This window comes from Globicephala melas, chromosome 8 (assembly GCF_963455315.2).
Source record: "Globicephala melas chromosome 8, mGloMel1.2, whole genome shotgun sequence".
Taxonomy (NCBI): domain Eukaryota; kingdom Metazoa; phylum Chordata; class Mammalia; order Artiodactyla; family Delphinidae; genus Globicephala; species Globicephala melas.
This window is the reverse complement of record NC_083321.1, coordinates 13612945-13636439: the sequence shown is the minus strand read 5'-3', so window position 1 is coordinate 13636439 and position 23495 is coordinate 13612945. Positions and strand designations below refer to the sequence as shown.

The 23495-nt window shown below is 41.9% G+C and overlaps 1 protein-coding gene across 10 annotated transcripts in view; it reads right to left on the bottom strand.

The window, feature by feature from the left end:
- Positions 1–23495, bottom strand: part of AMBRA1 (autophagy and beclin 1 regulator 1) — a 175544-nt gene that overhangs the window by 116514 nt on the left and 35535 nt on the right. The gene's annotated exons all lie outside the window — the stretch shown is intronic.

Sequence of the window (23495 nt, the reverse complement as noted above, 5' to 3'; positions counted from 1 at the left end):
CATCTGACAAACATGGCTCGGGGCCCCCCAGTTTGCCATGTCTGCCACACTGCTTCCCAACTCAAATGTGCCTTGGCAGCCAATCAAGCTCCTGCCATAGAAGACGTTTCAAAGGAAGTGGACTCAGAAAGAAATGCATGTTGTTCCTCTCCAGCAGCATTTTGCCTGGCTCTACCAGGAGCAGGTCTCCAGCTCCCTGCTGGACTCTTCTTTAAAGCAGATCTGCAGGATAAGGACAGCAGCTACCAATCTTTTCCAATTGAGTTAATTCAATTCACTCTTATTAAAACCAGCTGGCTTTAGGTATAGTCATGTGCAGTCACTTTATCCCAGCAACTGGCTCACCGAAGCATTTTCCCTAACAGCCTGGGAAAGAGATACAACAGAGGCCCTGTCAACCTGGCTTGCTACCTTTCCCACCCAGGAAAATAACTGTTACGTGATGTTTTGGATCTAGACAAGGCTTATAATCCCCACACTTAGGACAAGTTAAATAGTCCTACCACTGAAGGGAGTGAATACAATGAAACCAATGAGGAAGAGAAGAAAGCAATAAAACAACTTCTCTCTGGTTGAAAACCTGAATCTTCAATGATACCAGTTTACAGCAGCAGAAATGCTGTGTTTCATCAATTCTAAGACACGCTTTCCCCCCCAACGTTTTAATGTGTCTGAAATTAGGATACATTTTATAATTGTGTGACGCAGTTTAACTGGCAGGATTTTTTTCTTTCATAGGAGCACATAAAATAATGGCATGTCTTTGAATCTTGAAATACAGACTATTTGTGAGAGGAAGGGATAGTGAGAGGTACACAGACTGGAGAAAGAAGAGAAGCGAAATTTTGAGAAGAGTATCAATTTAGGCCATCATATATCCACTACTAATAAATTTGTCCTATAGGAATTAGGCGGGAACTGAAGAACAGAAGCAAGATCTGAGAGCAGCTGACTGCCCTGGAACACCCAGAAGCTTCTTCTATCCCAGCGGGTTCTGGAATGAGTCTTGAATTTCATTGAGCCCTGTCGTGTTACCCTCCAAATGTCTGCTTAATAAGCAGAGGCCCTTTGACAAGAGGCACCCTCCAGAGTGACCAACATATATCCTTCTTAAGTACTTCTGCCTGAAAAATGACCCTGCCAAATTAGGAGGCCAATATTACCCACTACTCTGCCAAGGCAGTGACAGTACTCAAAGAAATGAGATGACTTTTTAGAGATGCTGTGAAGGAGATTCTTGAACCAGAAGAGCTTGGTTTAGACAATTTCAATTTTAATGATTCCATTTTATAATCCCGCAAACTCTACTTCCCACCCTAAATTCTTACCTTAGGAAGGCGTCTTAAAACAGTTATACCAAAATGTTTAGTTTTGTCTCTGGGGAGTCCCTGATGAGGTTCTTTTGGAACATATATATATCCCCTGTGCCTACTTACTAGAATCTGTTGGCACCATTTGCTCCTCAGGCAATACAGTGGACTAGCAAGTCATACACATATGGCATGTTAACTGCTAATACACAAAATCAGGAGAGCCAATTACTGTGAATAGCACCCCCATACACGTATCACTGATGAAACATCAAGTTCTCTACAGTTACAACACAAACACTATCTGAGGGATTAAAAAACACTTCTCCAGGGACTTCCCTGGTGGCGCAGTGGTTGAGAGTCCGCCTGCCGATGCAGGGGACACGGGTTCGTGCCCCGGTCCGGGAAGATCCCACATGCCGCGGAGCGGCTGGGCCCGTGAGCCATGGCCGCTGAGCCTGCGCGTCTGGAGCCTGTGCTCCGCAGCGGGAGAGGCCACAACAGTGCGAGGCCCGCGTACAGCAAAAAAAAACACTTCGCCAATTGGTGTTGAATAAAGAAATAACGAGTAAATATCACCACCACTCCTAGGAAACTCAAAGAAAGATCTTTCTCTCTCACAGTTAGCCTCCTACAAAAAGCCATAGATGGGGAAATGACACAAGAAAAAGGAATGGAATGGCAGCTGAGCGCTTTCTGCTCTGGCCACCACAAATTTCACTTGACAATGATCAATCAACTGGTTGAGTAATATGAAGTCAGGTAGGACTTAGGATGGGCTCAGACAAGCTTGTTCAAGCTTGAAGCTACCATTTCATTCTGACCTGTTATTTAGAAATGTTTTAAAGAGTCATTGAAGCTCTGACAGAGAAAAAAAAACCTTTCTTTACAAGTTTGCCGGGTTTATTCTCTAAACTAGTGGTGTTCAAGTGAGGTACATCAGGGGTTCTGCTCTTTTGATCCACTGGAGAACAGGAAGAAAATATTAGAACTTTTGATTTAAAATGTATAACCATAATGCCACACACACACACACGCACACACACACAGGTTGCTCAAAAACCTTTTACTAACAGAGGTTGTTTTTTTTTTAAGTCTAAAGGCCACTGTTCTATCAAACTATACACTACTTTGAGAAAATTCAATATTTAATAGAATATAATAATCACAAATATATAAAATACAAAAACTATAAATAAAGGCATAACTATATTCACATACAGGTAGAGCAAAAGAGAGAAAATGATACAGCAAATGTGGTAAAATGTTAATATTTACGGAATGTGGGTGAAGAGTATATGGGAATTCTTTGCACTATTTTTGCCACTTTTCTGCAAGTCTGAAATTATTTCAAAATTTAAAACATCCAATATACAAAATCTAAAAGTAAACCACTGAAAACTAAAGAGAAAACTACTCATTTTCAAAAGAATTACTCACTTCTTAAAAAGAGTTTCTTCAAATAGCAAGTTGCCTCTAAAAAGCAGGTTTGACAAACTACAGGCACTGGGCCAGCTGCCTGTTTTTATAAATAAAGTTTTATCCAAACACAGCCACAACCACCCATTTAAATATTGTCTGTGAGGACTTCCCTGGTGGCGAAGTGGTTAAGAACCTGCCTGCCAAAGCAGGGGACACAGGTTCGATCCCTGGTCCGGGAAGATCCCACATGCCATGGAGCAACTAAGCCCGTACACCACAAGTACTGACCCCACGTGCCTTAGAGCCCGCGCACCGCAACTACTGAGCCCACGTGCTGCAACTACTAAAGTCGGCATGCTCTAGGGCTCACGTGCTGCAACTACTGAGCCTGCCTGCTCCAACTACTGAAGCCGCGTGCCTAGAGCCTGTGCTCTGCAACAGAGAAGCCACCACAATGAGAAGTCCACGCACCGTAACGAAGAGTAGCCCCCCGCTCACCACAACTAGAGAAAGCCCGTGTGTGGCAACAAAGACCCAACGCGGCCAAAAATAAATTTAAAAAAAATTTTTTTAATTAAAAAGAATATCGTTTGTGGCTGCTTTGGAGCTAGGAAGGCAGAGTTGAGTAGACCTAATAGGGAAAGGACTGAAATATTTACTACCTGGCCCATTACAGAAAAAAATCTGCCCACCCGTGCTCTAAAGCATTTGCTTACATAAAATCCCTTGAAAGATAAGGTGGAGTCACTAAGGAATGTAACAGAAAAGCTTGAAATCAAAGTATTACACACTAGAATAAGTTATCAAAAATTAATATTAAGCCCTACTAAAATATAAGTCAATATACAATCCAAGCTGTAAAATTCCTAATATTTTAAATGAATACAACTATTTCTTCCTTCCCTAATTAATACTCTGAATATGTACAACAGTTCCCTATATCAGCTGTACCCTTTGATGACTAGGAAAACAATAAAAAATAGTAGTAGAAGAAAGCTCTGGAAAAGAATAAAGTTGTCAGGGCAGATGAGATGGGTTACCCAAAAGAAAAGAACCTTTGGGGAATTCCCTGGTGGTCCCGTGGTTAGGACTCTGCGCTTCCACTGCAGGGGGCATGAGTTCCATCCCTGGTCGGGAACTAAGACCCCCACAAGCCACACAGTGCGGCTGGAAAAAAAAAAAGAATCTTTGTTTCAAATTCAATGGGTATCGGGGTGGAGAAGGAGAAAGTTTGGGTACCAGTCTAGACAAATAAATAAGCCAGTAACAACTCTTCCTTAATAAACAACTATATCCTAAAGATATTCTTTTAACTAATTGTCAAATCACAGAGAAAATCAACAAACTAAAGCCAACAAACAAGTACAGACCTTCTCCAATCACTGGAAACAATCAATTGCTAAAACTGTGACCTATATATACTGATAAGGAAAGTTGCTCTTAGAAGCTAAGATGCTGGTGCCCCATGCCTGAAGAGTAATTTCCCAGTCTGGCTCTGATGTCTGGGTGACATCTGCTAGTTCAGTTCAGGGAAGCCAAACCCAAAGGAATAACTCCCTTCCACCTAGGAAATAATATCCAAATTCCTCACCTTGACACCCAAAGCCTTGCAGCCAAATTTCTCATTCCTTCTGTTTTGTTTTTGTTTTTTTGTTTTTTCAGTATGCGGGCCTCTCACGGTTGTGGCCTCTCCCGCTGCGGAGCACAGGCTCCAGACACGCAGGCTCAGCGGCCATGGCTCACAGGCCCAGCCACTCCGCAGCATGTGGGACCTTCCCGGACCGGGGCGTGAACCTGTGTCCCCTGCATCGCCAGGCGGACTCTCAACCACTGCACCACCAGGGAAGCCCTCTCATTCCTTCTGAACATACTATATGCTCTGGTGCAATCGTTTTCAAACTTTTTGGTCTCAGAGTTCCTTTAACAATCTTAAAAAGTATTGATGGTGGGCTTCCCTAGTGGTGCAGTGGTTGAGAGTCTGCCTGCCGATGCAGGGGACACGGGTTCGTGCCCCAGTCCGGGAAGATCCCACGTGCCGCGGAGCGGCTGGGCCCGTGAGCCATGGCCGCTGGGCCTGCGCGTCCGGAGCCTGTGCTCTGCAATGGGAGAGGCCACAACAGTGAGAGGCCCGGGTACCGCAAAAAAAAAAGTATTGATGGGGCTTCCCTGGTGGCGCAGTGGTTAAGAATCCACCTGCCAATGCAGGGGACAGGGGTTCGAGCCCTGGCCCAGGAATACCCCACATGCTGCACAGCAACTAGGCCCGTGCGCCACAACTACTGAACCTGCGCTCTAGAGCCCAAGAGCCACAACTACTGAGCCCGCGCACCTAGCGCCTGTGCTACACAACCACAAGAGAAGCCACGACAATGAGAAACCCACGCACCACAACGAAGAGTAGCCCCCGCTCGCTGCAACTACAGAAAGCCTGTGTGCAGCAATGAAGACCCAAGGCAGCCAAAAATAAATAAATAAAATTTTTTAAAAAATTATTAATGACCCCAAAGAGTTTTGGTTTATATGAGTTTTATCTATTAATATGTACTATATTTGAAATTAAAACTGAGAAAAATTTAATACACAAGTACACATTCCATTGGCCATCAGAGTGATAACCTCATTACACATCATGTAGTGTCTAGAAAACTCCACTGAACCCTCATGCAAGAGAGTGAAAAAGACAAAGAACATCTCAGTATTATAAACATAGTTTTGACTTCAGGGATCCCAGGCCACACTTTGAGAACTATTGCTCTAGCTAAACTAAACACACCCTCACTGTTTCACCTCTGTCTTTAGCTTGGCCATTTCTTCTTTCTGGAAAGTTCTTCCCTATCTCTGTCTGTAAAAGTCCTTCAAAGCTCAAATACCTGATTCCTCTAGCCAGACGTTCACCCTTTCTTCCCCCACACCCCGTAGCATCTGAATCCTCTCTTAAAAGGCCTTCTCCCAAGTCACCTGTACTGCAGTTCCTTGTAAGTATGTCGTCTTCTCTCTGCTACTGGACTACAAGCTATATGAAAGCAAGTACTGGGTCCAAGTCATCTTTTTATCCCCATTAAAACTCACATCCTAATTAACACATAATAGGAGACCAATAAATATCTAAGTGAATAAATCAGCAGGCCTAAGTAGACTTGGAAAAATAAGCAAGAAGACATTGCCCCTCACTGACCCTGTGACTTTCAGACAAGGTTTCTAGATGTCCAAAAACTCACACTGAAATTCCTGAAGGAACTAGTTTTTCAGAAACTGCTTACATCACTCTTCATCCCTTCGGTCACTTAAGCCCTTCAGGTTAAAGTGCTGACATAGCTGTCCTGATAAATGCAGTGCAGCCTGGTCCCTAGGAGGCTTGTTAAGTCATAAAGTCAGAGGCTGGCTACTTGCCTGGGAAACTACCACTGATGCTCCTGGACAGCTTATTGCCGAAAGAGACCTCACAGGGGAAAGAGGGCAATGTTTTCAGGGGAATCAAGAGGTGGGAGGCCAAAGAAACTTGGATACAATATTGCCTTCATTTCTGCATCTTGCTCGGCAAGCCCCAGATCTCTGCCTTGGCGCATGCCAGGGCTGGGAGATGACAAGCCCTTATTCTTTGTAAAAAATAATTGTGTGTTCTGAAACGACACTTCTATTATGATTCTCAAATTGACATCTCTGCTTTAAAGCAGAGGCATCCAAGCCTCCCCATTTCACACACTGGCAATTATCGCTTAAGTTATCCAACGATAGGCACTCATCTGATCCCTGCAGGGCCCCCTAGTTCTAGGGGTGCACTTACAGCACATGATGCAGTTGCCAGAAGAGACTGGCAGGCAATTCCTGCTCCTGCTGTGGGGCAGACCAAGGCAAGGTGGCACTGCTAAAAGGCTAACCTCAGGAAAAAAAACAGACATGCTACAGAAAGAGCTCACAGTGCCTGTTGTGTGGATCAGCCTTATTTTATCATCATCCAGCATAAACAATTCACAGGGCTCAAAGTAAAGCCTTTTACCAGACAAACATCTTACAAAACATTAACATATCCCTCAATGTCTCTGTGCAACGAGCAACTGATGGCAAAATATCAGAGCACAACATAATCAGAGACACCAAGAGGGAAGAAGGTGGAAACAATTCATACGGGGTGTGCAACTGTGTATCTGGCTATACGAAAGTCTTGCCTGAAAAGTCAGTCAGACTCCTCTTAGAACAGCGGACCCTCTGCTGACCGTTAGGTACTTGGTTATTTTTATTTATTTTTTTTAAATTTTTATTTTATATCGGAGCATAGTTGATAGGTTTTTTTTTTTTTTTTTTTTTAACGTGGTATGCGGGCCTCTCACAGTTGTGGCCTCTCCCGTTGCGGAGCACAGGCTCAGCGGCCATGGCTCATGGGCCCAGCAGCTCCGCGGCATGTGGGATCTTCCTGGACCGGGGCATGAACCCGTGTCCCGTGCATCGGCAGGCGGACTCTCAACCACTGCGCCACCAGGGAAGCCCGATAGGTTATTTTTAATACAATTGTAAAATGGTTGGCGCTATGCCTAGCTCCTGTATATCCTCAACATATCGCATTATAGTTATGAAACGTCCATTTATAATAAACACTCACTTTTGTCAGCATCTGAACTCAAAGGTCCAAGGTGATCTACATGGACATGTTTACTCTGTCTCCAATTCTTTCTCTCTGGGAGACTTGGGAGGTCTGCCCACAGACCACAGACATTTTTAAACTAGGAATTTAGATCAGAGGCTTTTCACCAAAGGATGAGTAGGATCATACCAATAACAAGTTCCAGAGCTAGTTCTGATATTCACATGCACACATACCAACAAGCAGCAGCCATGACATGCAAGTTTGAACTTTAATCAAGAGGCAGTTACTAGAGTCTGTCATACAGGGTGAAGTAAGTCAGAAAGAGAGAAACAAATACTGTATGCTAACACATATATATGGAATCTAAAAAAAAAAATGGTTCTGAAGAACCTAGGGGCAGAACAAGAATAAAGACACAGATGTAGAGAATGGACTTGAGGACATGGGGAGGGGGAAGGGTAAACCAGGACAAAGTGAGAGAGTGACACTGACATATATACCCTACCAAATGTAAAATAGATAGCTAGTGGGAAGCAGCCACACAGCACAGGGAGATCAGCTCGGTGCTTTGTGACCACCTAGAGGGGTGGGATAGGGAGGGTGGGAGGGAGACCCACGAGGGAGGGGATATGGGGATATATGTATATGTATAGCTGATTCACTTTGTTATACAGCAGCAACTAACACAACAATGGAAAGCAATTATACTCCATTAAAGATGTTAAAAATAAAAAAAACTTTTTTTAAAGAGGCAGTGAATCCTAATTGACTGGTTTCCCCCCAAATCAAGAAGAGATTTACAGAATTCAATAATCCTGAATTCTCAGCTAATTTTTAAAAAATTTATCTTATTTATTTTTGGCTGCATTGGTTCTTAGCTGTGGCATGCAGGATCTTCATTGAGGCGTGCGGGATCTTTTGTTGCGACGCAAGGGCTCTACTTACGGCGCGTGGCTTCTCTCTAGTGCCATGTGGGTTCTCTCTTCTCTAGTTGTGGTGTGCAGGCTCCAGGGTTCATGGGCTCTGTAGTTGTGGTGCAGGGGTTCCAGAGCACGTGGGCTCTGTAGTTTGCCGCACGCAGGTTCTCTAGTTGAGGTGTGCGAGCCCAGTAGTTGCAGCACCCAGACTTATTTGCCCCGTGGCTTGTGGGATCTTAGCTCCCTGACCAGGGATCAAACCCGCGTCCTCTGCATTGTAAGGCGGATTCTTTACCACTGGACCACCAGAGAAGTCCCCCTCAGCTAGTTTTATTCAGAATAATAGACAATTCCAAAAAAGTCTATCTCTAGACCTACTAATACTACAAAGGATATATGATATAATCATTTACTGTTTCAATAACAGCAAACCTTGCACATTTCTTCTCAGATGATTCTTCACATTCACATTCCTGACCTGAAATTTTAAAAACCCTCAACGAGGGCCATTCGTTCTACCGACCCTGGTATACTGCAAACAGCATACTCTATAATATGAAATAAAACCTTAGGGCCAACATCAGAAAAGCTAAGAGAAGTTAGTAAAATGAAGCCTAACAAGAGAATGAGGAAAAAGGAATGCACAGTGGGCTGGGGCATTTATTAACCAGAGGCAAAGAGGCAGCCTTCCTGGCTGTCTGTTCAAGCAATTAGGTTTCTGGAGTCTATAGAAATAGAAAGGAGGGCAGAGACTCCCAGCTGGGCCCCCAAACAATCCACTGTCAGCCCTTGCACTAACCCAAAGCTCAGAGTACAATCACTTTTCTTATATCCTGGGCTCACTCTGAACTGCTTCTCTTAGTGACATTTGATTTTCACTGATTCACCTCTGGGGGTATACTACTTGCCCTTCCACCCTGATTCCGACCTCAGGAACCTTCTTGATTCCCTTTGGACTCAGCATTTGACTCCACTGGAATAATTTCTCTACCATTTCCCTCTGTCTAGACAACACGAAATTGTCATAAATGACACCTAAAGTACAATTAGGAGAAAACCTGCAATTTCCACTCTCCTCCCCCGTTTCCCAAAAGAATTGCACATGCATGTCAATCAGTACTACCATGAAGATTAACTCTGTGAAGCCTGGAAGCCATTTAATTTCCAGCTTGCTAAATATTATGCATCCCCCCCCCACTCCACTATAATTAGAAGATCTAAATTGCTTTCTTTTCTCTAGCACTAATGGTTATAATCTCAGAGATCTGAATGCCTGCTGAATCGATACCTGGGTAGAAAGTCCTTACACTTTATCCAGCTGCATTTTATTTAGCAGAATCAGACAAAAGCAAAAAGACAAGGCAAAAGAGAAGAGAGGCAATGAGAGAAAGGCATGACTCAAGAGCATCAGAACCAGGCAGTACGATTATAACTATTATAAAAATAAGATAGTTTGAAGCCACTGCCAGTTCCTTGTGAAATGTAATATCAAAAAACAGCAAGGTCAGGGGACAGAAAATCATGAAATAACTTATCAATGGTTTTCAATGGGAGGGGGTTCCCCCCAGGAAACCTATGTCTGGATACATTTTGGTAGTTGCAACTGGGTGGGGGGAGTACACTGGCATCTAGTGGGTAAAGGCCAGGGATGCTGCTAAACATCCTATGATGCATAGGACAGCTCCCCCCTCCTCCACCTCAATAAAGAATTATCCAGCCTGAAACTTAATAGTGCTGCTTTTAAGAAATCCTCTGACACATCTTAACAGTCTGAGATTAACGAAGGGAAACTGAATAACTAATATATGAGGTAAGTCCGTGCTTTAGCTTCAGAAACAAATTGCAGTTTAACTCATCATCTTGTGTCACTTATTAGCTGTGTGACCTTGCGCAAGTTCATTAACCTCAGCGTCCAAATTTAATGGGAAATGCCTATTTCACAAGGTTGTTACGATTAACTAAGAACATAACTATAGTAGCCAGTACAGTCTAATAAAAAATGATTATTTTTTTCTTCCCTCGATTACAGTTCCCAAAGTACCTGCAGGGAACACCTAGCCACCCAAGTCACTATGCCTACAAAGGTGGTTTCCTAGAAAGACATGTGTTGAAGAAGGACTGGTACTATAAAGGCAGAGACATGGGTATCTCAGCCCTCAGAATCACATAAGCCTCACCCAAATAGACCAACAAGAGCAGTTAGTCAACCATCCACCAATCTGGCTATTGGCCCATCCAACCACTGATTCAAACCACAAATAATTATTGAGTGCCTATTATTGGGTATATATTAGTACATAAAATAGATATGGTCCCCGCAGTAGCTAGTATCTGAAGATGGACTCCAAAGAATCATACTTCTTGGTATTCTTGCCCTTGTGTGGTCTCCTCCCACACTGAATCTAGACCAGCCTGTTAACTGCTTTAATCAAGAAAACATGGTGAAAATTAAAAAAAAAAAAAAAAAAAAAAACTGGTAAGTTCTGGGATTAAGCCTTTTTGAGAACTGACAGCTTCCAGTTCCTCCGTCTTGGAACTGTCACTTTTGGAAGTGCTAAGCCACTACATAAAAAGTTTGGTTACTCTACTGGAGAGGCCACATGGAGAGAGGAGCCCTTAATAGGCCTAGATGCTCCAAATGAGCCTCCAGATGACTCCAGAGAGACCCCAAGCAAGACCGGCAGAATTCCTCAACTGAGCCCAGTCTACCCAAAGAACAATGAAAGATAATAAAATTGTTATTTTAAGTCACTAATTTTGTTTTTTGGTTGGTTATGCATCAGTAGATGAATGAATTAGTTCCTGATCTTCTAGAACTTTCAAGCTAGTTACAACAGCAGCATTAAAAGTTAGTTTACAAGGGAAACTCGGCTACCAAAACAAAACACCAAACAATACATTTGGAAAGGGACCTTAAACAATAAAACTCAGTGCAAACTTGCTCACTGTCCAAAGCATGAGGTCTTGGTACTGGTCAAAAGGGTGAATGTCAATTTAGAAAGACTTTCTACTCTTTTCTACTTGTCTCAATCAGGCTCTCCTTCTTTTTGAAACACACTTCTGCCCTGGACGGCTCCCTCTCAATATTGAAGGTGACCCTAGAATTGGGGAAACTAAGGCTATTTGTACTCCCTCTCTTATCAAGAGGCAAATAGTTTCTTTTGCACAGATCAGTATAATAGAGTGCAGGAAAAATGAAGATAATATCCCATTCCCTTGCTATGGGCCAAACTACTTTCTGTATCACTACACTTTCTAAAATAGAATCTCATTGCGTCTGCTGCAAGTGACTAATGGGAGTAACTGGCACTAGCCCTATCACAATAGCTGTTCCTTACCCTTTCCTTTATACAGCACCTCACTTTTTTATGTACTTGGTTTACCCCAATTTTACATGGTAAGATTTCATAGATCATGAAGACTTAAGTCCAAAAAAAAAAAAAAAACATGGTACTAACAGATACAAAAGAAAATGACCTGTAGGGAATGTGTCATGGCAAAAGGAGTTTTTGTTTGCTTTTTGGGTTTTTTCTGTTTGTTTGATTTTTGAGCAGAGTAATAATGGAGAAAGAGAGAAAAGAGCTGGCATTTCTTGAGCATCTAAACATGTAAAAGCAACTGATGCTTAACTCATTTAACCTGCATAACAACGATTTTATAACTGAAGTTCAGAGAGGATATTTAATCTGCCCAGGGTCACACAATAGGGCCAGAATTTGAATCCGAAGTTGCTCAAATCCAAATCCTTCTATTAGAATACATTACAAGAAAAGAGGGGGAACCTAAGGAGACTATGAGAGTTAAAGTAACACTGCATCACACATGGGACAGGAGCAAAAGGAAAAATAAAGGTGATGGATGATGCAAAGGAATTTTAGTACACTTCAGAGATTTAGGGAGGAGGTGGTGGTTGCGATGTTAAAAGAGTTCCTGGGTGGTCTAAAACAGTATTCTCTAACTTAGTGCATATCAAAATCATCTGGAGAGCTTGTTAAAAACGCAGACTGCACACCTCCCACCCCAAGTTTCTGATTCAGTAGGTCTGGAATGAGCCCAGAAACTCGCCTTTCTCACATCAGCAGGAGATGCTGATGTTCCTGGTCTGAAGACCACACTTTGAGAACCACTGGCCAAAGATCGCACGACAAACACATTCTGATGTATCTACACCTCTCTCTCTCCTTCTGTCTCTCTCTCTCTCTCACATATAACTTACCCCGTCCAAAATAGTACCATCTAACACAGCTGCCAAATTTAGTTGCTCTAGGAGGGACTATAAATTCATCAACTCTTTGTAAATGAACTATACTTCAATTAAAAAAAAAAAAATTGGGGGCTTCCCTGGTGGTGCAGTGGTTAAGAATCCACCTGCCAATGCAGGGGTCATGGGTTCAAGCCCTGGTCCAGGAAGATCCCCCATGCCGCAGAGCAACTAAGCCCGTGTGCCACAACTACTGAGCCTGAGCTCTAGAGCCTGTGAGCCACAACTACTGAGCCCACGTGCCACAACTACTGAAGCCCGCGTGCCTAGAGCCCGTGCTCGGCAGCAAGAGAAGCCACTGCAATGAGAAGTCCACGCACCGCAACAAAGAGTAGCTCCCACTCGCCACAACTAGAGAAAGCCCGCGTGCAGCAACAAAGACCCAACACAGCCAAAAATAAATAAAATAAATAAATTTTTAAAATTAAATTAAATTTAAATTTTTTTTAAAAAATTCAGTAACTCTGTTAGGATGACCATTACAGCAATGGTCCTTTGCCTTCAAGGAGCTAACAGAAAATGACCAGCCCAGCTTCTGCCTCAATTTTGAGAACTCAAAAGAGACAAGCATAAAAAGGAATCAGAAAAGCATGCAGAAAAGAAAGAGTGCTAGACTTCTGGGAAAACACTAAAGTTTAAAAAAAAAAAAAAAGTTCTTTCTTGTCTTAGTTTTAAAAGGGTTACATCTGCTAAAAAGAAAATTAAGAAAACAATCCTACTTACAACAGTGTCAAAAAGAATAAAATACTTAGGAATAAATTTAACCAAAGAGGTGGAAGGTTTGTACACTGAAAACTATAAAACACTGCTGAAAAAAATTAACGACACAAATAAAAAGAAAGACATCCCATGTTCATGGACTGGAAGACTTAACATTGTTAAAATGTCCATAATACCCAAAGCAATCTACAGATTCAATGTAATCCCCATCAAAATCCCAATGGTATTTTTTTCCTTTATTTCCTTTTTTTTTTTTTTTTTGCAGAAAGAGGAAAAAAATATCCCAAAATTCATACAGAATCTCAAAAAGAGTTCTGGATAGCCAAACAATCTTGTGAAAGAGGAACCAAGCTGGAGGCCTAACCTGCCCTGGTTTCAAAACATATTACAAAGCTATAGCAATTAAAACAGTATGGTACTGGCATAAGGACAAACAATAGACCAATGGAACAGAATAGAGAGCCCAGATATAAACCCTTGTGTGTATGGGCAAATGATATTTGACAAGGGTGCCAAGACTACACAATGAGGGCAGGACAGTCTTCCCAACAAATAGTACTGGGAAAACTGGCTATTCACATGCAAAATAATGAAGATTGTCCATTATCTTATGCCACAGATAAAAATTAACTCAAAATGGATTAAAAATCTAAACATATGACCTGAAACTATAAAACTCACAGAAGAAAATATGGGGGAAAAGTTTTATAACATTGGAATAGGTAATGATTTCTTAGATACTACACACAAAAAAATCCCACGGGTAACAAAAGCAAAAATAGACAACTGGGACTGCATCAAACTTTTAAAACTTAAGCAAAGGAAACAACAGAATAAAAAGGCAATCTACAGAATAGGACAAAATGTTTGTAAGCTATTTATCAGATAAGGGGTTAATAGCCAGAATATATAAAGAACTCCTACAATTTAATAATAACAACAACCAAAAACCCAATTAAAACATGGGCAAAGGACTTGAATAGACAGTTATCCAAAGAATATATGCAAATGGCCAACAAACATATGAAAAGATGCTCAACATCACTTATCATCAGGGAAATGCAAATAAACCACAATGACATATTCTCATGCATGCTAAGATGCCAATCTCCAAAAACAAAAAAAAACCCAAACAGAAAATAACAATGTTGGCAAGGATGTGGAGAAATTGGAACCCTTGTGCACTGTTGGTAGAACTGTAAAATGGTGCAGCTGCTATGACAAGCAGCATAAATGTTCCTCAAAAAATTAAAAATATAACTACTGTATGACCCAGCCATACTACTTCTTAGTATATATCCAAGGGAATTGAAAACAGAATCTTAAAGAGATATTTGAACACCCATGTTCATTACAGAATTATTCACGTAGCCAGGATGTGGAAGCAACTTAAAGGTCCATCCACAGATGAATGGATTAAAAAAATGTGGTACATACACACAACTGAATATTATTCAGCATTTAAAAAGGAGAAAATCCTGTCATATGCTACAACATGGATGAACCTTGAGGACATTACGCTAAGTGAAATAAGCCAATCACCAAAAGACAAATACTGCATGATTCCACTTATATGAGGATCTAAAGCAATCAAATTCACAGAAAAAGAAAACTGAATCATGGTTGCCAGGGGATGGCGGGACGGGGAAATGAGAATTGTTCAATGAGCATTTCACTCTTGCAGGGAGAAAAAGTTCTAGAGATCTGCTATACAACTATGTGCATAGACTTAACAACACTGTACATTTAAAATTTAAGAGGGTAAATTTATGTTTTTTTAATCACAGTAAGAAAAAAGACCCCCAAAATAGGTTACATTTGCCACCAGAACAAAGAAAGCAAAAGATCAACGCCACCTCGCTGAGGTGAAGTGATCCAAGGAGACAGCAGGGAGATAGAGGAAAATTGAGAAACGTATATGAACATGTGTAGGGGAGGAAAAAGGAAAAGAGGCAAAAAGATTCAAACTCATACTCTCTGATGCAGCAAAGGAAAAGAGCACAATGTTAACAAGCTGCAATTCTCCTTCTATGACAAGGTCATACTTTCAGCCTTTGATTCCTTTATTATTACAAGTTTCTACTCTTGCTCTAACTTGATTTTAATTTTCTGGCAGGTGACATCCAAATCAATCTGCTTTCTCATGGAAACCCATCCCTCTGTCCAAGGCACTCTGCTCACAGGGAGAGGTGCAGACATTCTTGTCCAAGATTTCACATAGTTCATCATGAAAGGAAGGTTACTTTCATACTGCATAACCTGACATGACAGAGGTCTGCTCACTAAATGGTGCCCCAGCCAGCAAATAATCTTGGCACCCCCACCTTCCCTCTTTGGAAACAAAGGAGGAGTTTATTAAATGTTGCTATTAAAAAGTCAGGCAGCTTTTCAGGTGAGGGGGCTGTGAGCATGTCAGCCTACTGCCAGCAGGGGAGCCCTTTATGTGTGAATTAGGCAGGATGGGTGGGGTAGAGGAGAGAGTACTGCCATGTCCAGTGCCTCCCCCTGGTGGAGACAAGGGGTAGGGAACTTAAGAAGACCTTCTTGAGCTAATGAAAGCAGTGGTAACCAACACAAAATTGGAATTAAGCAGGAAACGTAAATGGATGAAGTCAGCCCAGTGCAGACTAAGGCACAAAGAAGGTCCACACCTTGACTAAAGGGGCAACAACTACTCAACTCCTGCTGATTGTTATTATGTGGGAATGTAAGCCAGATCTAATTTTTTTTTCAAGAGAATCCAGAAATCTGGATTTATGTAGAAAAAACTGAAATTTTTAGTGACATCGTGAGGGCCAAACAAATGTACCTGAAGGTTATTTTGCAATCTCTGGGCTAATATAACAGGCCCACCTGCTAAAGCCAAATTTGCTCATGTGAACACATTGTCAGGAGTGCTTCCAAGAAGGAGCAGATGATGTACTGGATCCTCCTCCTCCCCATAAATGTATAAGAAATCCTAGAGGAGGAGGAGAAGCTACCTGCACAGCTCTAATGGGCTGGGACCGATTACAAAAAGCAAAATATATTATGCAAACAGAACCCCGTACACCTGGTGTTAATGTCTTAGCAAAACCTCCAACACATCCTTTAGAGCACTACTCTGAACAGATTACAGTAGAGAAGGGGATCTGAAGGGGGGAAAATGAGTACATGGGAAATTGCTCCAAATATATTTGCAGTACACATAGATCCCACTGAAGTCCCTGTGGCACTCCAACACTCTGAGCTGACAGAAGCGATTACATATTTTCAAGTTCTCAGTGTGTATACAAAGCACACAGCCTGCTCTACACCATTCAGCCCCAGACAGAGGGATGATGGGGGATAATTTAGATCTGCCCAACAGGTGTTAATTTGACCTGCAGTGGGGGAAGGGCTGCCTATCAAGCATACAGCCTGGAGGACCTGGAGGCTCACACCCTCCCTAACACCAGGGCAAGCCTCCTCACTTGCAAACAATTCCCAAGACAGATATATAGCAAGGTTAGAAAACCTTGCTTCAGGGCAGAAAGCAGAGGAAACAAGAAACTCTTCATGCACTTAAGCCTGCTCTTAACCGTCAAAGAATCTTACAAGAGCCAATACTCAGGACATCTAGTCCAAAGTACAGAGAGAGACAAGTGCAGGGGTCCCCTCCCTACCTCTTCCAGGGCCCTCCTTATCATAATGCCTTTTATTACTATAGCACCCAACTCTCTTCCATTCCAAGTCATATTCACATAAAGCAGGGATTGGCAAACCATGGTCTGTAGGCCAAATCTGGCCTACTGCCTGTTTTTGTATAGCCCATGTGCTAAGAATGGTTTTTATATTTTTAAATAGCTGAAAAACATCAAAAGAAGAATATTTCACGACACGTGAAAATTATATAAAAATCACATTTGTGTCCGTAAGTAAAGTTTATTGGCACACAGCCATACTTATTCACTTACCTATTGTCTATGGCTACTTTCGTGCTACAATGGCAACGTTCAGTATTTGCAACAGAGACCATATGGCCTACACAAAGCCTAAAATGTTTACAAACTTGCCCTTCACAGAAAAAGTCCTAGTCACTGAAACAGAGGATACAACCAGGGATCACACTCAGAATTCAGAGGCTCAAATACAGAGTGACTTAGCTGGGCAGATGAGCAGAGAAGGGGAAAAAGATTACCAGGTACCCTCTCTTCTACTCTACCCTCACCCTCATATTGCCAAAGAGAGAAGTGGGTTTTCTAACTATCCCCGAAAACAAATAACTTAAATATCTAAATGTTACTGCCTTATGATGGGGCAAGAAATATCTGGACTCTCTCAATCATTTAACAAGGCCAGGAAGACTAGGTGGCCCAAAGTCAGTAAGTGAGTGTCAAAGATGGAACCAAGTCTCCCTCATACAAGGCTACTGGAGAAGAAAAGTACATGAACACCTCCAGGTGGCATATGTTAGAAGTCCTTCTCAACCTTGAGGATCAGATTCCTGAAAAACCCGGTGGTAGGATTTACAACTAAGAAACGTAAGACCTTATGGGAGGGGAAAAAACACAGGATTAGGAGTCCTAATCTATGAAATTATGAATATCTATAAAATTATGCTCACTAAAATAGAAAATATCATTTTATACGTTTTAAATTAGTAATAATGAATACAATTAATTTTTACCATTAACAATGTTCACACTCTTCAGCCCCAGCAATTGTAGTTCTGAAAATTCATCCTCCTCTAGAGACACCTGCACAAGTACACAAAGATGCTACAGCATTGTTTCTGCATGCAAAAACCAGAAACAATACAGATTCTGTCAACAGAGAACTTGTTTAATTATGGTGCATCCAACTGTGGAATACAATGCCATTGTTAAAATGAATGTAGCAGATCTATACACATCAACATGGAAAAATGTCCATGACATATTAAGTGAAATATGTAAACGGTGGAAGAGTAGATTTAGTATGATCCCATTTTTATAAATAAAAAAAAGTGCTTTCATTTGCAGAGAAAAAATTCTTAACACACAAATTGCTGAACAGTGGTTAGCACTGCAGAGGACATTCACTATAGATAGATAAATCACACATTTCTATGTTTGAATTTTTACAAATGACTTTGTATTTGTTTTGTAAGCAGACAAAACAGGCATCTCAATATTCCATTTATGATACCTTGGTGACTACAAATTTTTCATGCTCTCCCTTCCTCACAGTTTCAATAACATGCTGTCATGCTTGGGGGATGGGGGTGGCTTTGTTGCAGATAATACGCCTGCCAAGAGGCTTTATTTCTTTATTTATTTGGCAACTCTTCATCCAAACATTTAAGGCCCTTCTAATTCTGACACAATCATTGACTCCCGCCGTCTGGTTTTCACCATAGAATCAAGACACAAATTAATCTAAAAGTGTGTGATGCTGGCCTAACTTTAATTTACCCTATTTAGCAGAGCCTCTTCAGTCTATTGTCAATCAGCAGCCACATGATCCTTTTAAAATATAAGATCATGCTACTCCACTTCCCAAGGCTTCCCAAATCACTCAGAGTAAGATGTAAAATCCCTTAAATATCTTAGAAGGCCTGCATAATCTGGTCCCCATTACCTCTCTAACTTCATCTTCTATCACTCCATCCTTCACTGTGCTCCAGCCAAGTGTTTCAGGGATTTTGCATTTGCCCTTCTCTGCCTAGAATGCCCTTGCCCCCAATGTATACAGAGATTACTCCCTTACTTGCTTGAAGGAAGGAAGAGGTGTCTGCTCCAATGTCACCTTACCAGACTTCCTCTGATGACCCTATTTAACACTACAAACTTCCACCCCAGAAACACCTACATTTTCAAATATTTTTCTTCATAGAATTTAACATCATCTGGCATACTAGATATTTTATTTATGTGTTTATTTTCTTTCTCTCATTAGAATAAGAGACTTCTTGCTGGTACTTAAATAGTATATGGTACACAGTAGGTACTTAGTAAATATTTGTCAACCTTATGAATGAATGAATCGATCAATCAGAGTAATTATTTCACCAGCCCAATTCCCAGGGTTATAACAAGAGCCACGCTCCTTTAAGGCCTGGGTTTATCTTCCCCCACGCTTCCCTTACTCTTTTTTTTTTTTCTTTTTTTTGTGGTATGCGGGCCTCTCACTGTTGTGGCCTCTCCCGTTGCGGAGCACAGGCTCCGGACGCGCAGGCTCAGTGGCCATGGTTCACAGGCCCAGCTGCTCCGCGGCATGTCAGATCTTCCCGGACCAGAGCACGAACCCGTGTCCCCTGCATCAGCAGGCGGACTCTCAACCACGGCGCCACCAGGGAAGCCCCTAGAAGTTTTGACAGAGAAAACTGATGTGTGAAAGCACTAATTTCAAATGAAGAGGACGAAAGAGCACCCTCTTTAGGACCCAGAAGTTTGACTCTCATCTTTGCTACAAGCACCTCTTTAAAGTCACTTCCGGGCTTCCCTGGGGTCACTTCCCCTCTCTGCATCTAAGTTTTCTCATCAATTAACAAGAGACAGAGACAGACAGACAGACAGACACTGGACTAAATAAACTCTAGGTTTTCTCCAGTTTCAAGACGACATTTAAATAATTTTCTTTTTTTCCCTAATACCAGCCTTTCAAGGCCACAGGGACCCTGTTGCAAGAAGCCCCAACACCCTCATCTTCTCCTGCTAAGTCCTGGGCTATCAGACCCCAAAAGAAGCTTCTCATGGTGAAGCAAAGGGTCCGCCGTCCAAGTTATAAACTGTAACCTGGAGTCAGACTATATAGAGACAGTCACCTTCCACTGCCCAGAGGCAAAAGGAGATAAACCGTGCATCACTGTTCAGCAACATACAGCTACACTGAAATACACACTTTTGCTTCATATTCTCACTATCTGAAAACACTATAGATTATATCAGCAACACCAAGGATCAAAACATGCCTCCTTAGTCCATCTCCTACTACATGGCTGAAGAATAAACGCCCTCCCTTCAAGTAGACGCGCACACACACAGTAAGGACACCTCTTCCCTGCCAGCCTAGCCCAACAGTGACATCTGCTGGGGAAATCCAAGCAAGGCCGCTCATCAGCCAGAGAACACTGGACCTTCAGAAGGTGGTAGAAGATGCCGATTAACACAAGTATATATTAGTGATTTATACCAGAATGCAGCCCCTCAGTTTATGAGGAAGTGGTGGCCCTTCTTTAATGGGTGTGCACTTAGAATGTTTTACAAGATACCTCATTTTTGATAGGCTGTAAACCCTCGTGGTACACCTCATTCAAGCTCATTTGAAAAGCAACTCCATAAATAATGTAACCACTGGATTAATATACTATTTTACAATGAGAACTGTGCATTTGTATATTTTAAAATTTAAAAAGCGTGTGTGTGTGTGTGTATATATATATATATAAAATTGTTTACAGCAAGATGACAAGGGACTTCATTTTCTACAACATAACATTTCTAAATGCTTGAACTTTTTTATTTAAACCACAAACACATACTACTTTTCGCCTAAAAAAAATTCTGATACATCCTTAACAGTTTCTGGGTTTTAAATGGCCCACTTTATTAAGAAGTGACTATTAATATATTAGTCACACGTGGCTATCTACATTTAAATTAGTTAAAATTTAAATGTAGTTTCTCAGATCATACTAGCCACATTTCAAATGCTCAATAGCCACATGCGGCTGGTAGCTACTATACTATATGGCACAGATACAGAACATTTTATTAGACAGAATTGCTCTAGAGAAACATACTGGAGTATTTTCAGACAAAATTATATGATGTCTGGGTGGCTGGGAGTGGGTAAGGGATACAGACGAGTGTTGAAAATTTCTGAAGCCAGGTGATGGGTATATGGGAGTTCATTTATACTACTTTTCTTTTCATTTTTATGTTTGAAGATTTCCATAACAAAAAGTTAAAAGAAAAGAAAAACATAAAAATGGTTCACCTAAAAATGAGATTATCACTTTAAGAAATACACCATGGGGACTTCCCTGGTGGCGCAGTGGTTAAGAATCCACCTGCCAGGGGCTTCCCTGGTGGCCCAGTGGTTGAGAGTCCGCCTGCCAATGCAGGGGACACGGGTTTGTGCCCTGGTCCGGGAAGATCCCACATGCCGCGGAGCAGCTGGGCCCATGAGCCATGGCCACTGAGCCTGCGCGTCCGGTGCTCCGCAACGGGAGAGGCCACAACAGTGAGAGGCCCGTGTACTGCAAAAAAAAAAAGAATCCACCTGCCAATGCAGGGGACACAGGTTCAAGCCCTGTCCAGGAAGATCCCACATGCCACAGAGCAACTAAGCCCGTGCACCACAACTACTGAGCCCGCATGCCACAATTACTGAAGCCCACGCACCTAGAGTCCGTGCTCTGCAACAAGAGAAGCCACCATAATGAGAAGCCCGCGCACCGCAACGAAGAGTAGCCCCTGCTTGCCTCAACTAGAGAAAGCCCACATGCAGCAACAAAGACCCAACGCAGCCATAAATTAATTAATTAATTTAAAAAAAAACACACACACCATGGAGGGCAGCCTAAAAAAATCTTTAGTCATGCACACTGGAGTTCAAATCCCCACTCAGCAACCTACTGTGTGACCTTTAACAAGAAACTTGACTTCTCTGAGCCACTCTTTCCTCAACTGGAAGATGGGAAATTTCATACCTGCCTTGCACAGAGTTACTGTGAAAATTAGAAATAATTAATGCAAAGCTAGAACAGAGTAGTAGGCTCTCAGTAATTGGTATCTCTAATTATTATCAAACAACAGAGTTTGTTTTAAACAACTCAGGTAGGGCTTCCCTGGTGGCGCAGTGGTTGAGAGTCCGCCTGCCGATGCAGGGAATACGGGTTCGTGCCCCGGTCCGGGAAGATCCCACATGCCGTGGAGCTGCTGGACCCGTGAGCCATGGCCGCTGAGCCTACGCGTCCGGAGCCTGTGCTCCGCAACAGGAGAGGCCACAACAGTGAGAGGCCCGCGTACCGCAAAAATAAAAAATAAAAAAAAATAAACAACTCAGGTATTTCTCAGAACAGCAACACATGAAGAGGTCCTGCTAGAACAGAACGGACAGAGGCTGACCACAAACCCACTGATGCTAGTGAAACAGGCACTGGTAGGCTTTTAGAGCAATAACTGTAGACAGTCCTTTATGGCTACCTTTAATAAACTTTTTGAATGCCTACTATATGTCAGGCACTATGCTTGCTACTGTCTCACCTCTCTTGACAAAAAGGAAGAACAGAGTCTCAGGCTCCTGATATGGGTCATTATGCAAGGCAAAGTATTCCAAAGCTGGCAATTTAGATGTTAATCCAGAACTGGCCTCAATCAAACGGGCAGAGTAACAATCTCAGCTACCTCATCTATCTTTCATATCTGACCAAGTCTCCCTGTGTTCACGTTACTAACTGCCCTTAAGTAACTTCTTCTTATCCTGAATTCATCATGCCCTTTCCTCCCTTAGCATGTGCTATATCCTCAAAATAAAAAGGTCTTTCCCTTTCCAAATCCTACCCATCTTTCAAGACTTATTCTTGTAAAGCCTTCTTTGATGATCCTTCCCTTTCTCTGAAATTAGACTACATTTAATCTCAGTACCATACAATGAAGCATTCGGCTCATTTACATTTTTTATGTAATTACATGTAAATAAGTCTTGCCTCTACAACAACACTGTATACTGCCAGTGGGCAAAGACCAGGTATTATACTGCTTTTGTACTCCTGACAGTGCCTAGCACAGTGCTAGAAAAAATATATAATTCAACAAATACTTATTAACTGGGTAACTCTCTAAAGCATTCTCCCAAAATAACAAGTACATTATGTGCACAATCCATATTCCCACCCTTGCTAGAAGCTTATGTCAGAGAAACTTCAGATGCTTCAACAGAGGATGTAATGCACAGCAATATGCTGTTTGGATCCAACAAGCATATTCTGGGAGTTGGTGATTATGCTAGATTTGACCTTTACAGAATTACAGAAAGAAGTCCCTAATAAATCAAGATAGATGCGCACACAGCCATACACGGAACATGTGGTGGGCGATCAACTACACCCACTCTGTTTCTTCCATGAAAGAGTTGCCTGGGATGCCAATCCAAGTATGGAGAGGCCTTCCTTCTATGAATTTCTTCTTCTCCACCTCGAGGTGAATGTCCATCTGGAAGATCTACTCAAAGAATCTTAACTAAGCAACTAACTTGCTGTCCAAAAAATATATATCGCTAAAAAACAAAAAAACTTTTTCTTGACATATATACGTACTATTTTCTTTTCCTTTTGT